This window comes from Nannospalax galili, unplaced genomic scaffold (assembly GCF_000622305.1).
Source record: "Nannospalax galili isolate Female #2095 unplaced genomic scaffold, S.galili_v1.0 scaffold579, whole genome shotgun sequence".
Lineage (NCBI taxonomy): Eukaryota > Metazoa > Chordata > Mammalia > Rodentia > Spalacidae > Nannospalax > Nannospalax galili.
In genome coordinates, this window is record NW_008344599.1 from 1,937,338 (window position 1) to 1,954,023 (window position 16,686).

At 39.5% G+C, this 16,686-nt stretch overlaps 1 protein-coding gene across 1 annotated transcript in view; it reads left to right on the top strand.

Moving 5' to 3' along the window:
* Positions 1-1,259: 1,259 nt before the first annotated feature.
* LOC103740252 (interferon-inducible protein AIM2) overlaps positions 1,260-16,686 on the top strand; it is a 66,827-nt gene continuing 51,400 nt past the window's right edge. Inside the window, exon 1 of the mRNA XM_008840846.3 lies at positions 1,260-1,495. The gene's annotated coding sequence lies outside the window, so the exon portion shown is untranslated. The remainder of the gene's footprint in view (positions 1,496-16,686) is intronic.

Here is a 16,686-nt window from a genome sequence, read left to right on the forward strand (position 1 = left end):
TTTATGGTGTCCTGTACTTACAACTTAATATGATAAAGTTTAATTTATACATTTAGTATTGGGAGCAATCACCAACAAAAATTAGTAATAAGTAGGATAATAAAAGCAATATAACTACTAATAAAACAAGACAGCTCTTCTGCATGGTAGAGGATGATCTCCTATAGCAATACTTTATTAAATATATTACAAGCCAAAGTAAAAGAATAAATAGCAAGTGATGATAGATATAGATAGATATATAGATAGGTAGATAGACAGACAGGCAGATTGATTGATTTGTTGCTAGATGGCAAATCTAGTATTCAAAAGAGCCAACGGAAGTCAAGGCCCTTTGAGACAGCCAGCTGGAGTTTGAAGGCCCTTTGAGATAGCCCTTTGAGACAGGCCCTTTGAGAAGGCCCTTTGACACAGCCAGCTGAAGTTCTGCACTGAGTGCCTCAGCAAAGGAAAATATCAATTCAGATGAGGTTTTCAAGTAAAAGAACCAATAACAGCAGATAGAGATACCATCTTCAAATCATTTGCTCATAACATCCATCAGGAACACACTGGGGAAGCTGAGATAGTCATCTGGATCCCAATTGAGCCTTCTCTCCAAGGATGAGTGTCCCACGGCTGAACTTTTGGCTTCTCTTTGCCACTGTAGGTACCTTTTATATCATGGGCTAAGCAATAGTAACATATATTGAAAACTGTTTCCTCCTAGCTGATTTTAAGAACAAAATGTTTTTACTTTTGGGCTGTTTTGACCTCCCTGTCACAGAGGAGGGCCAGCAATCCCAGACAAAGGGCCTTTGAGACCAGCATGGCTTAGGTCTGAAATGTGTGTGTGTGTTGAGGGGGCAACCCTACTCCAGAGCCAGTTTCTCAATGAGCTCAAATAGCAAGAGACAGTTTACCAATATAATGTACATTACACTAACTATAACAATGTGTGAATAAAAGTGTTGTGAATGTGGTCTCTCTCTCTCTCTCAAAATACCTAACTGTAATGGACTTACCTTTTTTTATGTTGATGTGAGGCCACAGAAAGCCAGCCATAATAAGTGGAGACACTAGGCTGATTTTTGTCTATTATTCTAAGTTGTGAACTACCCTGCAGTGCAGGAAACAAAAGAAGAACTTTTGCCTTTCATGAAGTTCCCTATACTGCAAATATCTTTGGCTGAGATCTCAAGTTAGTAGAAGAAGCGCTGTTGAGGCTTGTCTGTGAAAGGAAACTGAAAACAAATATTTGTTGGGTGGAACCTCAAGATCTTATAATGGCTGTGCCTTTTCCTCACCAGTGCTTAGTGCTCAGCTGAACAAAGGCTATTCAAGTTTCCATGTGAAGGGAGCCAGGACATTCTTTCCTTACCATCTTTCAAGACCTGCTTTTCACATCCTACTACTAATTAATGAAGAGCAAAGGATGCTTTGCTTTCAAGACATCAATTCATCCCCAAATCTCTGATTAAAGACTTAGGCTGCTGTGGAAAGAGATGCCAGTGAGGTAAGACTAATCAGATGTTTTCTAGAAAAAGCTCTGGGACCACTTTGCTAATCAGAAAATTAAGAAGAAACAATAGCTGTAGGTTTCTGCAGTCCAAAGAAGACTTAGCATTGACTGTATTCCAGAAAAGAAAAAGGCTGTAGGAAGTCTGATTCTAAACCTTCGTTTGATTGAGGAATAGAGTTATCTTTTATTTCACCACAATTGAGACCTGAACAAAAGAAAATGCATTTGGCTGTGGCAGGAATTAGAATATATTGTTCAGAGGGTTGACCCAGACTGAGTCTAAAAGGAATTCTGATTGTCTGGGTGTGTTGGTCTGTAGGTGTCTTATTGACATGAATTTATATTTAGAAAAGGGCTTTTGAATTCTAGCTGAAGAGGAAAAAAAGGTAGGGGCTAGAGAGCTAGTCCTAGATAATAGATAGGAGCACTGGTGTGACAGAATGCCTATGATGTAACATTAAGTTGAAAGCATCAGAACACAAAACTCTATTATACAATATTCTTACCATTTAAAAGTGCTGAGCAGATAATGTATTATTCCATAAGCGCAGATGTTCAAGTGGCATGGCATTTAATTTCTTTTCTGTTACGTATTTTAATTTCTATTTCCTTTAGGTCATTAGCCATTAGAAAATTTATTTCAGTCAATTTAAGATTAGATCCCACTTTTCCCTTAGACATAAAGTCCTAGTATTTAGAGAACAAACTGGATTCATACAGCCATTGTAGTTTTCAAAATATTTTATTATTTTTATTTTATGTGTATGAGTGTATTGCCTGGATGTGTGTAAGTGCACTCATGTTATGCAATGCCTGTACAGATCAGAAGAAGGCATCAGATCCCGTGGGACTTGTGTTACAGACAGTTGTTAACTGCCATGTGAGTGCTGGGAGTCGAACCCAGATCCTCTGCAAGACCAGGTAGTGCTCTTAATGGGGGATCCATCTCTCTAGTCCCAGCAGTTGTAGTTTGAATATAAAATTTTCCCTACTGGCTCATGTTTGAACACTCACGTCTCCTGCTGGAGGTGTTGTTTGGGAGGGTTATGGAACTTTTAGGAGGTGGAGGCTTGCCAGAGGAAGTGTGTCACTTGGGGGCAGGTTTTGAGGTTTTATAGCCTGGCCCCACTTCTTGTGGCTCTGTTGCCTGCGTGCAGATAGAATGTGATCAGCTGGCTTTCTGCCAGTGTCCCCATGTCTCTCCTGCCAGCTGCCATGCCATCCTTGCCATGATAGACTCCCCCTCTGGACTGTAAGCCAAAATAAAGCCTTTGCCCCTCAAGATGCCCTTTGTCAGGGTATGTTATTACAGCAACAAAAGTGAAACAAATACAATGACTAGTCTTTGCAATTTGCTGAGATGTCCTTTATAGACCTATTGAATGTATGGTAAATATTTCTAAGTGTTTTACCATACCAGAGTTGTTCACTGTGTTGTTCAATTTTTCTAACTTTTTGCTAAATTTTTTGGCTACTTGAACCATAAGTTTTTGAAAGAACTGAGCTGTGATTTCTCACTATAATGGTGTTTTTGACAATTTATTCATGGAGAACTGTCAATTTTTGTTTGTGTCTGTTGAGTCTATTCAATGGGGTATATACATATTCAGAATTTTTATATTGCTTTGGTAACTTTAACATTTAATCATTGTGTAGAAACTCTGTCCTTAATGACACTTTGTCCTAAAGTCTCTTTTGACTAATATTAGCACAACTATTTAGCTTGGATTTTATGGTTAGCATCTGACAAATACATATATTCATATTCTTTGATTTTCAACTGTTCAGAATTGGAATTTCTTAGGTGTGACTTTTGTAAGCAGCCCCAAAATTGCAGGGTGTTTAATTTAATCAGATTTTTAAAACTTGTTAATTTAAATTTGTGTGTATTTTGTTAATTTATATATTTGTATTTTGTTACTATCTTATTTATCTCCACAATCTACTTCTTTGCCATGTTTATTTATATTCATTTGAAACTATTTTTAGTATTATCTTTGTATATAATGATATGATCTTAGTCATTGCTTCATAAGCCCCAAGTTATAATTTTTGTGGGGTCATTTTATGTTTTAGAGAGACCTCGAAAAATACTTTTAGTTGTAGCTTATTTAAGACAAAATTTTCTATTTATTTATTTGAGGTGAATCGACATTACATAGAATTAATCACTTTAAAGTAAGTAATCCAATGACATTTCGTGTATTCACAATGTTGTGTAAATACCCCTCCCCTGCATCTAGCTCCAAAATATAAGAAATTTTCTATATTTCTTTTTAAAAATTATTTATTATTTTTATTTTCTGTATATGAGCGTATTCCCTGCATGAATGTAAATGTACCTGTATTGTGCAATGCCCTCAGAGGTTGGAAAAGGGCATTGGATCCCCTGAAACTGGAGGTATGGACAGTTGTTAGCTGCCATGTGGGTGTTAGGAACTGAACCCTGGTACTCTGCACGAGCAGCCAGTGCTCTTAACAGCTGAGGCATCTCTCCAGCCCCTTCTCACTGTATTTTTATTATGCATATTTTTGCTTAAATATCTTCTCAAAGAAAGATAGTTTGCCTACCTAATTTAAGTCGCCTCACCCCCAGCTTTCCCATCCTCTTTTCTCTTGTCCTGCTATAGGGTTTCTTATTTCAGTGACATAATATGCAGATATATTTGCTGAAGGATGAATGAAAACTTACCTGGTTAGTGGCCCATTTGCTGTAAGGTTTGCCAAGTGCCTGGCTAGCCATAATGAGCTGACGTGTTAATAATTCCTAGTGTTTTGCTAGGTTTTCCTTTAAGTGGACTTCTTTTGCATTTTTATTTTCTAAAGGAGTTAGGGTTTGGCTCTTTCATCACAGAACAGTTTACAGGAAATGTGGACAGGATGAGAATCCTCAGGAATTCTTCCATAAGCACCTGTACGTTCTGTCTTGGGGGAAAGCTAATCCTGAAGGAATGGTTCTCTGGGTAGCCTGCATTGACACTGGCACAGTGCTGTGTAGTTAGTGCTCTTGTTGGCCTGCTACTTATTTTATCCTCATGATTGTATCTCTGTTATCCCAACTTAATTGATAGTGAAACAGCCCAAAGAAGCAGGATCTTTTACACTCCTGACTTGGTGTCATATTTATTTATTTTTTATTTAGTATTTTTATTTTATGTGTAGGAGTGTATTGCCTGCATGTATGTGAGTGCATCCATGTCATGCAATGCTGCACAGGTCAGAGGATGATGTTGGATTCCCCTGGAACTGGAGCTAAGGATGGTTCATAGCCGCCACGTGGGTGCTGGGAATAGAACCCGGGTCTTCTGCAAGAGCAGTCAGTGCTCTTAACCCTTGAGCCATCTCTCCAGCTCTTTGGTGACATATTTTTACTGATGTTCTTTTTTTAAGTATTTATTTATTCATTTTTATTTTATGTGTATGTGTGTATTGCCCGCATGTAGGTAAGTGCACCCATGTCATGCAATGCCCACGGAGGACAGAAGAGGCCATTGGATCCCCTGGAACTGGAGTTACAGACAGTTGTCAGCTGCCATGTGGGTGCTGGAATTTGAACCTGGGTCTTCTGCAAGACCAGTCAGTGTTCTTAACCGCTGAGCCTAAGTTAAATCAGGACACATCTTTGCTAGCTGTGCCTTTTGGAGATTTATAAGAAGGTATTCAAGTGAGAGCTATCAGCCATGGAAGCAAGGCCTTAAAGCTTTAGTCACCCAGATCCAATGGACATTTGATTTGTAGGAAAGAGAAAAACTGTCTTCCCTACTTACATTTCAAAGTTGCTTCCAGTTTCTTGCTCTCCCTATAGCCTGATAAACATAAATTTTGTAAGAAAATAATACCATATGTTGAGGACAGCAGGTGTTATGAATGCCTCATGAATTACATGCACATGTAACTCACATCTCACATCAAGTCTATGTTGTAGGGACGATCTGCAATTCTTCATAAAAGGCCCAGAAGATATCTTTGAATCTCTATCACAGCTAGAAAGAAAAAGAGATCAATTTTCGACCCATGTGAGTAAGCACTGTTTCAGAAAAGCACTGCCCAACAGAAATACAATATAAATTTAAATTATCTAGTAACTACTTTAAAAGAGCAAAGAGAAACAAATGAGATCAAGCCAATATGTTGAATCAAAGTCAATATATTAAAAACATTGTCACTTTAATATGTAGCTGCCATAAAATCATTAACAAGATATTTTATATATTTTGCATTGAGTCCTCAAAAATCTAGTGTGTTATTTTGCTCTTAGAACACATGACAATTCTGATGATACATTTTAATCAGAAATGTTTACTCTGTATTTACATTTCATAAAATTTACAGTTGAAAAAGTAGGTTTACATAGTCAAGTAATTTTAATCATACTGATTTTCTAGAAACTGAATTTAGTGTGCTTTTAATTAAAATTAAATGCAACATAAAATTGACTCTCCTCAGCTGCAAATTTAAAATGCTTGAGAGTCATGTCTAGCTCATGGGTGCTTTGCAGGCAGGGTGACTCTAGAATCCACGTGTGCAGTTTGTTTATGTTGTGTTTACTTATTTCTGTGTGACTATGTGTTTGTTTATGTGTGCCTGTGCATGTGGGTACACATGCATGGGTGTTATAATAGGCCAAAGAACAACACTGGGTATTTTTCTCAGTTGATCTCCATCTTAGTTGTCAAGGCAATGTCTCTCACTGAGCCTGAGGCAGGATGATTTGGTTAGACTGGCTTGTCATAGAGCTCCGGGGGTCTGTCTGTCTCTGCCTCCATAGTGCCAGAATCACAGATGTATTCCCATGTCCAGCTTTTTGCTTGGGTGGGGGGAACCAAACTCAGGTTCTCAGACTTGTACAGCAGAAACCTTACTGACAGAGCCAGCTCCTCCCCCTAGAATCCACATCTGTAATCATGACGTCATACTGTTCCAGTTGCAGGAGAGAAGTGCCCTCATCACTGTGGCCCTGCCCCAGTTGCTCAGTCCTCTCCCCATGGCCTTTCCAGAGTCTTTGACATTTAGCACATAATATTAACACTCCATGTCACGTGCAGCTTCAACGTGCAGCTACCTGAACCTGCACAGATCCTAACGTCATCTTAATGAAAGGTGAAAACTTTACAAAATAACATATAAACAAAATAATCTACAGGTTAAAAAGAAAAAAGTCAAGATGAGCGAGAGCTATATATTTCCAATCTCAGGGGAAAATAGCATCCAGAACAGATTTTATGACAGACCTCTTTGCTTAATGAGGTTCCAAACTAGCTGCTGAAATTATTTTTTTGAAATCCTCTCACATCCTTGTTGGTTAGTGTGGATAATCTTGGGAGAGAGAAATGATAAGAAATTGAAAGGGGAAAATGACACCTGGGAATTCCCACTAATGTTTCAGATTTGCCTTTCAGGGGACCTATGAAAAGAGAGGGAGAAAACACAAATCTGCGGGGCAGCGGAAGGGGGAAGACTCGGATGCCAGCGTTTCTTCTTTTGCATTCTGGTCAGGGCTAAGTACTAACTTAAAATAGACAGGGGTTATTTTAGTTGTTTTACTCATGCTGGCAGGTCTAGAACTAAAAATAACAGGCTTCTTCTCTCCGCCCTTGCTCCATGATCTCCCTTGGTGAGGCGGAGTGGGGAGTTGGCTATCTTTCCAAACTGATCTGGATTAGGTCTTGCTGCTCTATCTAATGGTCTCTGTGAGATGAACACTCAGCGATAATTACTGTGATTGCATACCAACAGAGCAAACTAGGGGGAAACCCAAGGAAATGATGAGTGTCTGTGAATTCGTCCAACTTATCTATGTAGAAAGGAAGGCATAGTCCTCGCTCCACATGCAAGTTAGACAGCCCACAGTGGCTGAATAGTCTTCAGTCCGGGCAAAGCCAAGAGGATGTAAATCCAGTGACAGTAGTTGCATCCAGGTGCAGAGTCCTTTGGATTCACAAAAATTTTCACTTCAGTTATCTCATTTGAACTTCCTAAAGGGCTCAGAGCAGATGTGATTAGTCCGTTTATATATCAGGGTGCTGAGTTTCACGAGGACCAGGTAGCACGCTCAGGGCAGGAGGCCACTGAGCCACAGAGCCAGGAACAAGTCTTGTCTTTGACCTCAGAGCCTTCTTTACAAACCACATTTCCCTTAAAAAGTGTTATTTTATTTATAATCAGTGTGTGTGTGTGTGTGTGTGTGTGTGTGTGTGTGTGTGTGTGTGTGCATGTAACACAGGCACAGCAAGCATGTGGAAATCAAACCACATCTTTGTGAAGTTGATTCTTTCCTTTTCCATAGATCCTGGGGAACAAACTCAGGTTGTTAGTCTTCCTCAGCCATCTCCTCAGCCTCATATTTTCTTCTATAGGTAAAGTTATGTGGAAAAGAATGCACATATCCTGATTCATTCTTGTAGAGGAGTCTTCCAAGAACATTCTGGTCTTTCTAGGCCTAGAGACAAACAGGGACTTTTGGTTCAGATGGGCTTCCTCGTCACTTTTTTCATCCCTGTCTCCTTCTGCAGGAGTCTGTCTAATGCTGTCCTGCTGACATATTTTCACGAGTCCACGTGTTCTTCCTTCCTCCTCTTCCTCTGTCTTGCCATTTTTCTTTCTTTCCTGGGACATTCAGTACGTGCATCATCTGCATTATGATTATAATGAGTAGCAGTAAAACCAAGGTGAATAATAAAATTTTATTGTTTTGGTAAAAGAAAAAGAAAATGATCTCTTTAGGGAGTCAGATAGATTTTAAAAATTAAAAGTTTCAAGAGAAAGAAACTTGTGTCCCAGAGGAGAGAGTGTTTTATGGAAGAAGGCAGAGGAAGGAATTAGAGCTTCATGGATTTGAAGTCTGCAGGTTAAGTGGGAATATTCCAGGCATTCATTGTGAAGAAGATAAGGCACCCGGTGTTTGGGCAGAGTTTCCTATATTGTGATGCATCCTGACTTTTGCTAGGTAACTTGAAGAAAGAGCTGTTCATAGATTTAGGTGCAGAGCTGTACGATAGGTCTGGCAATCCTTAGGAGGAAAACAACAGCCCACATCTATGTAACGTGGGGGACGCATCCTAAGGGTTGTGCTTCACAGGGGGAGTCAGAACCTTAGGTCATAGGCATTTTCACCTGCTTGCTTTTCACAGATACAGCTGTCCTGTGGAACTCCCAGAAACCCATTTTCTCATTATAATAAAAGTACATATTATTCTCTGACCATATCCAACCTGCCTTTGCATTTCCCTCTCATTCTGTTATGCAGTTGTCTTTATTTGCCTCCCATCTCATCCAGGGTTGCATTTTTTCTTTCCTTTTTTTAACAATTAACTTTTTGGTTGTCACACAAAGCCCTGGGTTCCATTTTATACATGTATATCATGTGTATACATGTACATGTACATCATGCGTATACATGTACATCATTGTAGTTATTTGTTTATATTATTATTTGCTTCCCACCTTCCTCTCCCACATTGTTCTTACCCTCTTATTGACCTCCTTTCTACCCCCAAATAGACCCCCTTCTACCATCATAACAAATGTATTCCATGACTTTCTCTTTCCCCCTCCCACAGACTTTGACTTATACATCCTCAGTGTGTTTTAACCCAGTCTGCCTTCATTGCTTTTGCTGTCACCCTTGGATTTTGTGGTTGAGGATGTTAACCCTCCTTCATATCTGTTATTCTATGGCTTAACCATCCTTCTGTTGTAAGAGTTTAACTATCCATTGTTTGAAACTGTCTCCAGAGTTACTGAACATGGAGAGAAAAAAAAATCACAGAGCTATGTAGTTTCTGTCATGATCTATCAACAACTCCAGAACTCCACCGAGTCTGAACTTTGAGCAAACTAAGCGAGTCCATCCCTGTCACCTATGGGATCCTTCCGTACCAATCATCATAAATGGAAGTTAGTTTAAGAGCATGCATGCGTCCTATCTTACTCTGCTGAGGCTCTTTGAGGAGGAATTTTTGTTTATATTATGGTTCTGTATTTCTAGTACATGACACATGACAGTGACACTTGGTAAGCATTCAGATGTTTAAACAATTAAGTGTTAGCTTAAACTATGGATAGTGAGCAAGGGCTCACTGCTTGATGTACACAGAAATCAGTAGAACAGTGATTTTTAATAGCTATCAGAATTCTTATCATAAGAAGACAGGAGATACATTCAGGTCTGTCTCCCCAGTCAGCTGACAGCAAAGGGTCTCATGTGGCCCAGAGAAAGGAGAAGTAGAGAGCTGGTTGGCAGTAAGCACAAGTTGTGGTCGAATAGTCCCTGCCCAATGTGCTGGTCTAGGCAAAACTTGTGTCTAATTCGGGTCTGGTTTTGTAGTTGTGAACTGTACTCCTTATTTTTAATCTGTGACCTAGCGGGCCTGTTCTACTTCATACTTTTCCCTCCTCAGGAACTTGATTTTACCAGGCTCTCAAGGTTATTTGAGATCAGATCCTAGGCTTCTATACCTGCATCTTGAAAGCAGCCTGCACAGTTTCTAACTATAGGAGAGTGGCCATTTTATCATTCAGTTTCAATTTACCAGGTCTGTAGTCAAGTCTGAGCTAGAGCTTTTCCCCTTAACTTTCTATGCTTGTCTATCACAGAATTGCCACACTGCTGTGACTTGGCTAAGTGCCCACAAAGGGTCATGTGTTAGAGATTTGCAGCACTTTTGCCAGTGGTAGAACCAGGAAGAGATGGGGCCAAGTGGGAGCGAAGTCACATGGCCAGGGCATTTCCCAGATGAGGATATTGAAAAACAGACTCTCTCTCCCTTCCTTCCTCTCTCTCTCCCTCCTCCCCCTCCCCGTCCCACCCCTTCCTCTCTCTGTCCTCTCTCTTCCACCCTCGCTGTCTCTTCCCTCCCTCCTCCCTTCCCTTCTCCTCTCTCTCTCTCTGTTTTTCTCTCTCTCTCACTTTCTGTCGACATGAGGTAAACGTCTACTTTTGTCACATGTCCCCACAATGACCACTGAGCAGCCACCATCTTGAAACAAAGGGGCCAGTTAGTCATGAACCGAAACATTCAAAACAGTAAGCCAAACTTTAGCTTTCCTTGTACCTTGATTACCTCATACGTGTGACCATCATGCACACATTGAATGCAACTAGTGTAACCGAGGACAATTTTGTTTTTATCTAAATAAAATTTAGATTTAAGTCATATATATATGGTAGTGGCACCTGAACTGGAGAGCACACATAGTTCTGCCCTTTTAAGGTCTGTGAGGAAGGTCGTGTCCTTTTCATTTTCTTTGCTGTTCTTGGGGTGAACGCTATATCTAGTGTGATATAAAACATTCTGCATGATCCTGCATGCAGGTTGTGTGACTCTTAGTGGTTAATATTTATCTATGAAGAGATGACTATTGAATGTGAGGAAATTCTGTTTCAAAAGGATTTGGATGTATGTGCTGATGAGTTTAAAAGATTTAAATTATTATTATTGGGAATAAAACATCTTAAATGTGAGCTAATAATAGCTGATTGGCTTAAGGTAGCTGAATTTGTGATAGAAATTACTTATTCTGCCTCAACACTGAGTGACACCATAGAGCTTTAAAAAAAACTATATTCATAAATGGAAGATCTACAAAATGTGAAAATGAAGGAGGCCTCTTCTGGGAATGAAATGCCACTTCAATATGGAGGGGGCATCCCATCATTTCTCTTTTGTGGCTGAGTAGTTGCAGTCTCTTCAAGTAGTGAGTTAGAAAAATTTACCCAGTTAGTGAAGTGAGCTTCCAGCTGTATTTTATTTTATGTATGCAACACACTCTTCTAAGTGTTCCTTACAGATTAATGTATGCAATCTGCACAACAATGTTATGAGGTCACTACTGCTACCCTCATCATCAGACCATTATGAAGACTTAAATATAGGTCAAGTGACCTCTGATGCTTACTTGACTAACTCTGCTAAGTGGAGATAGGAGGATTTGAACTTAGGAACTCTGGTTCCAAAGTCCATTTTCATTCACATTGCTTTGTGTCCATCATCTCCTAGGATCTTTCCATCCCTCTCACATCTGATAGCTTGCTGTGGCTGTGAAATTGTGGGTCTGTGAGTAATGGCACCTTCCTGAAGATGACAATTTTGAAGTAGCTTGGGAGAGGAGGGGGGCTGGGCGAATGAAGAGTAGGATGAGGTAGCTGTGGAATTAGAACCTTCTGCTTCCTGATTTAGGAAGTTTGGGAAGATGTCACTAGCCTCATTTGGTTACTAAAATCACATAAAACGTGCATTTGAAAACAGCTTGCAAAGTTTAAAGGAGTAGGGCTCCCTGGGAGGATAACACAGAGTGAGTGGTCACTGAGGTATTGCAGATCTCAGAGACTGTACTACTACACCATGCAGTGGCTTCCTGAGATTGTGTGTGTGTGTGTGTGTGTGGGGGGGGTGTCCTGACTTTTTTTCTCCTGAATTTCAAAGATTTTATCTTTTTCTAGGCTGAAAGAGAAGGCTTAGGGCTTTCCACTTGCCTTGTTTTAATCCTCTTTCTTACATACTCACACTTTTTGTGTCCTGGAAGTACATTAATCACAGAGCAACCCAATGTCTAGGAAATCACTTAGAACACAAGCATGCAAGAGATTTAAGAATGAAGGGAATACAGGATTTTTGGTGTAGCTTTGTGGATTTTTGGGTTATTGTTATTTTGTTTTGTCACTAAGATAGTTCAGTCTTTGAACAGCCTCGTTTTACACACCCCCACTTGGAAACAACTATTTCCTCCAAGCCTGGAAACACCCCAGATCATACTTCTGCCACTGCCAGAAAAAATCAGAGAACAGTTACACGCATCCTCCTCCTGCCCGCTTTGGCTCTGACTCCAAACCCAGTGCCCGTGGTGTGTTGGCCTGAGACTGTGGCTGGCAGCTCAGGCTGTGATCATACATTGTGAAAGAGCTAGCAGGCCAGAGGAATTAGGAAATGTTTAGAGAGGCAATCTTGAGAAGAAATAATTTTAAAATGTGTCTTAAAGCTAGAAAATGAGACTATGGAAAAATAGCCTCAAAATCCATAAAAATTTCAAAGTGGAAATTAATAGCATTTATTTATTAAGTCCTAGATTATTAGTCCCCTGAAATACACAGCCAGCCAGCATTTATTAAGCTTGGTGCATGAGTTAGCCATTGTGAGAAGTGATATTCTGTCATTTTCCTGTTTCTCTTTGCAATATACCTTCAAAGTAGTCTTTATGTCTTTATTTTATAACATAAAGCCAGGGAGGCATGTAACTTGCCTGAGGCCAAGTACCAATGAAGGGAAGGAGCAGAATTTGAAGAGAGACACAATCAAATCCCTGCCCTCTCTACTTTATCAAGTGACTTCCTTTAAATTACAAATGGAAAGGCTTGGACATCTGGCTAAAATATGATAGTTTTAGTATGCAGTAACATCATGGATGGAGAACTAGCAATGAATGAGGGTCAAGACCAAGTTGATGCTATTTGAGGGAGCAGAACCCTTCTTGGTAGCAGAGCTTTCATAGACCAACACTTTACTGGGACACTTGACAATTTTGCTTCTGAGAACAAGAAAAGCTTTTTATAAAAATGAACATGTGTGAAGAGATGTTTCAGAATTTATTGTGATTTGGGCTGGAGAGATGGTTCAGTGGTTAAGAACACTGGCTGTTCTTGCAAAAGACCAGGATTCAAATCCCAGCTGCCACAGGTAACAAACACCCGTAACTCCAGGTCCAGGGAATCTAACATCCTCTCTGTCCTCCATGGGCACTGCATGACACTGGCACACTTACATAATGCAGACATAACACTCATATACATAAAATAAAAATTAAAAAAGAAGAATTTATTGTGACAATATATGAGATTCTAATGCAATTCTATACTCTGCAATTTTTTCTCAGCTTGGTCCCTCCTCTCACCAACATACTAACCCGGGTATGATTTCAAACTAAGTATTAAACAAAAGCTTGCATGTTTTTTCTCCATGTTCTTACCTCTTTAGAGGATTTTTAATAATATACAAACCAGAATATCGGAAATTAAGTGATTCAAACTTCACATGTTAGCTATCTCTCCCCATACCCCCTCTCTTTCCCTGCCCTCCCATCTCCCACACCATTTAACTCTTCCTGTTCCATTATTCCCCCTTTACCCTTAGATCGCTGCATTCTTTCTCCCCTTCCTTGAACCTCACCCTCCATGTCCACTCACTAGGTTCCTGACTTCTGTGGATTTTCCAAATCAGATATACGTATCTAAATATTCAAAGCTAGCGTCCACATATGAGAAGAGACATGTGGCATTTGTCTTTCTGGGTCTGGGTTATCTCACTCAGGATGACTGTTTCCAATTCCATCCATTTACCTGCACATTTAATAATTTCATTTTGCTTAAGACATGAATAGAGCTGGAGAGATGGCTCAGCGGTTAAGAACACTGGCTGTTCTTGAAGAAGACCCGGGTTCAAATCCAAGCACCCACATGGCTACTAACAATTTTCTGTAACTACAGTTCCAGGGGATCTGACAGCCTCTTCTGTCCTCTGCAGGCATTGCACGACATGGGTGCACTTACTTACATGCAAAGAATACACACATACACATAAAATAAAAATAAAATATTTTAAAAAGAGTTAAATAATATCCATTGTGTAAAGGGACCACATTTTCATTGTCCATTCATTTGGTGGACATTTAGGTTGTTTCCATTTCTTGACTATTGTGAATAGAGCAGCAATGAACATGGATGAGCAAGTAGATCTGTATTTGGATATAAAGGCCTTTTGGTATATGCCCAGTAGTAGCATAGTTAGTCATACAGAAACCCACTACTATAGAAGCTCATGCATGTGTGTGTGTATGTGTGTATGTGTGTGTGTGTGTGTGTGTGTGTGTGTGTATAGAATTAATGAGGGGGTGGTACTCCCACTAGACACCAAAGGAATGGGTTACCTCTTTTGGAGTTATTGACCTAGAGGTCCCATAAACCCCCAAACATTACTGGATATTGCCATTGCTCTTGGTTACTTTTCAGAACTTGATGGTAACACCCTAGTGCTGAAGGCATTACATACTTGAGTCACAGAACATGGATAAATCAAGCTGATACTGACCTAGACACTTCATCCATATTGGCTAGCTTTTATAGTGATGGAAGGTGCTGTACACATTATTGAAAGAGAAAAGTAATCATCAATCTTACACAATTGTGAGCCCTACAAACTGCAATAACTACTGGCCTGGAAAGACATGTCCACTGATGCAATAGTGTAACAAATGCTATGGGAGTAACCAACAACTTTCTGATTGAATTTAAGGCCCACTCCACAAGATAAAATTTGTACCTGGCACATTTATCAAGGGTAAGAATCAATGATTAGATAAGTCACAGGTCGGAGGGAAGAACCTGCTCTTTTTCTTCTAAATGAACACAGTATTAAACTGACTCTTAATGACTTATTTATTATACACATAGATTGGTACATCTCTCTGCTCTTATCAGAGAAGCTTCTTTTGCAGTAGACACTGATTAACACAGAGACCTCAGGACTGGTCAAGATGCAGAGAATAAGAGACTGTAGAGTGTAGAGTGCTCAGCCCTGATTGGGACATCTATATCACATCCCTCCTTCAAGGCTCAGGGCTGTTGCAGAATGGGGGAAGAAAGATTATTAGAGCCAGAGGTCATAGATGACTACAACAAAACAGTGTTTTCTGGACAACTGGGAAATCCCACATATGAACTCAAGGCAGTTGTAAAAGCATGTACAAAACCTGCAGAAACTCAAGCCAAATAAAATCCTAGCATACTGGGAGAGTATGCGTAGGAAGTCCCAGCCCTAGCTAGAAGCCATAACTGCTGGGAAAGGGAGTCATTTTTTTAAGGGTGTTACTGGTAGGTTGATCAGGTGCCAAGGGATGGACCCACATCCATAAGTATTTAAGGAACACAAGTTAGACTCAATTGGCTTAAAAGAAAGACATATAAGTTGGGGGCATAAGGAGGTGGGGTGGATCTGAGAGGAGATGAGAAGGGGATTAAATATGATGAAAATACATTATATGAAATTCTTGAAGAATTAATAAAAATATCATTAAAAAGATTGAGCTAGAATAAAAGAATGAGAAGATAATAAAATTTCCATCTGTCTTAAAATAATTCCAAATGGTTCTTAATGTTACGGATTTCCTATTATTTATTGTGATTTTTTTTTGTCTTTTTTTGAGACAGGGTCTCCCTGTAGTCCCAGCTGTCCTGGAACTCACTATGTAGACCAGGCTGGCCTTGAACTCACAGAGATCTGCCTGCCTCTGCCTCCCAAGTGCTGGGACTACAGGCATGCACCACCTCACTCGGCTCATTGTGATATTTTAAAGTTGGCTTTCCTACTTCAAAACAAACATGGAATCTTGAAGATGTCAGGGTCTACAAACTTTCTGTGTTGGGCATGGTTATCTAAGTTCTTTTTAGTATAGGTCACAAAGAAGAAAGACCAAAAAATAAAGGTATAGTATGAAATAGAGTGTGTCTTAGGTTGTGTTGCTGTGGAACTAAAGGAAGTCATTCACGAACAGAGGCCCTAGATCCTCAAATGACTGATGCAAGGCCACCATGTTTTACATGTACCTAGAGTTCATAGTGCAAATGCATTTTTCACAAAGTGCCTTAACTGAACTCATGTGTTCAATTAAATGGATTGCAGTTGCCACTTGAAAACCATTTTCCATCTAAGCTGTATTTTTTTTCCTACCTTGTAGAAATGGCTGAAGTATTTTACAAATCCTTTAGGGGATGCAGAGAAAAGCAAAGACAGCAGATTCAAAAGTCTTCTTCCTTTTAAATTAGATTAACTAAATGAATTGTGATAAATTATAGAAGATACATAACAAAGCAACCAATCTTTCCATAATTATGTTAATTCATAGACAACAGTGACAGTCACTTGAGATTTTTACACCCTCAATAGTGGGATTGTGAGTGGATTTTCTTCTCCTTTTGTTTGTCTAAATTTTCTAATTTTTAAAGCAGCTCTTTAAATTGCTTTTATAACAACAAGAACAAAGGCAAGAACAAGTGAGCTTAATAAAATAAGTGTTATAAGATGGGACAATAGTATGTTTTTTGAGAATTAGCTGTTTTATTGTTTTTCTAGAGTAAGCAACCTGGAATAAGAATCACTTGCTGAAAATAAGTTATAAATATAAAGCAGACAGGTAAA